The sequence below is a fragment of the Arachis ipaensis genome, chromosome B5, assembly GCF_059453495.1.
Source record: "Arachis ipaensis isolate K30076 ecotype BB chromosome B5, ASM5945349v1, whole genome shotgun sequence".
NCBI classification, from domain to species: Eukaryota; Viridiplantae; Streptophyta; class Magnoliopsida; order Fabales; family Fabaceae; genus Arachis; species Arachis ipaensis.
The window spans coordinates 91,578,962-91,579,874 of record NC_142440.1 but is presented as its reverse complement, the minus strand read 5'-3'; the positions used below and the strand labels follow the sequence as shown (position 1 = coordinate 91,579,874).

The 913-nt window shown below is 40.7% G+C and overlaps 1 non-coding gene across 1 annotated transcript; it reads right to left on the bottom strand.

Annotated features, from left to right (window-relative positions):
• Window positions 1-288: 288 nt before the first annotated feature.
• On the bottom strand, window positions 289-396 carry LOC148564953 (small nucleolar RNA R71). Its single transcript, XR_015885034.1, has one exon. It is a non-coding gene; the product is annotated as a small nucleolar RNA R71 (small nucleolar RNA).
• Between the last annotated feature and the right edge of the window lie 517 nt (window positions 397-913).

The window sequence follows — 913 nt, the reverse complement described above, 5'->3', positions numbered from 1 at the left end:
AATTTTGAGCTTAAACCTCAATTAGTTTCTCTAATGCAGCAGAACTGCAAGTTTCATGGACTTCCATCTGAAGATCCTTTTCAGTTCTTAACTGAATTCTTGCAGATATGTGATACTGTTAAGACTAATGGAATAGATCCTGAAGTCTACAGGCTCATGCTTTTCCCTTTTGCTGTAAGAGACAGAGCTAGATTATGGTTGGATTCTCAACCTAAAGACAGCCTGAACTCTTGGGATAAGCTGGTCACGGCTTTCTTAGCCAAGTACTTTCCTCCTCAAAAGCTGAGCAAGCTTAGAGCTGATGTTCAAACCTTCAGACGGAAAGAAGGTGAATCCCTCTATGAAGCTTGGGAAAGATACAAACAGTTGACCAAAAAGTGTCCTTCTGACATGCTTTCAGAATGGACCATCCTGGATATATTCTATGATGGTTTATCTGAGCTATCAAAGATGTCACTGGACACTTCTGCAGGTGGATCCATTCACCTAAAGAAAACGCCTGCAGAAGCTCAAGAACTCATTGACATGGTTGCTAATAACCAGTTCATGTACACTTCTGAAAGGAATCCTGTGAGTAATGGGACGCCTATGAAGAAGGGAGTTCTTGAAGTTGATACTCTGAATGCCATATTGGCTCAGAATAAAATATTGACTCAGCAAGTCAATATGATTTCTCAGAGTCTGCATGGAATGCAAGCTGCATCCAACAGTACTCAAGAGGCATCTTCTGAAGAAGAAGCCTATGATCCTGAGAACCCTGCAATAGCAGACGTAAACTATTTAGGTGAACCTTATGGAAACACCTATAACTCAACATGGAGAAATCATCCAAATTTCTCATGGAAGGATCAAAAGCCCCAACAAGGCTTTAATAATGGTGGAAGAAACAGGTTTAGCAATAGCAAGCCTTTTC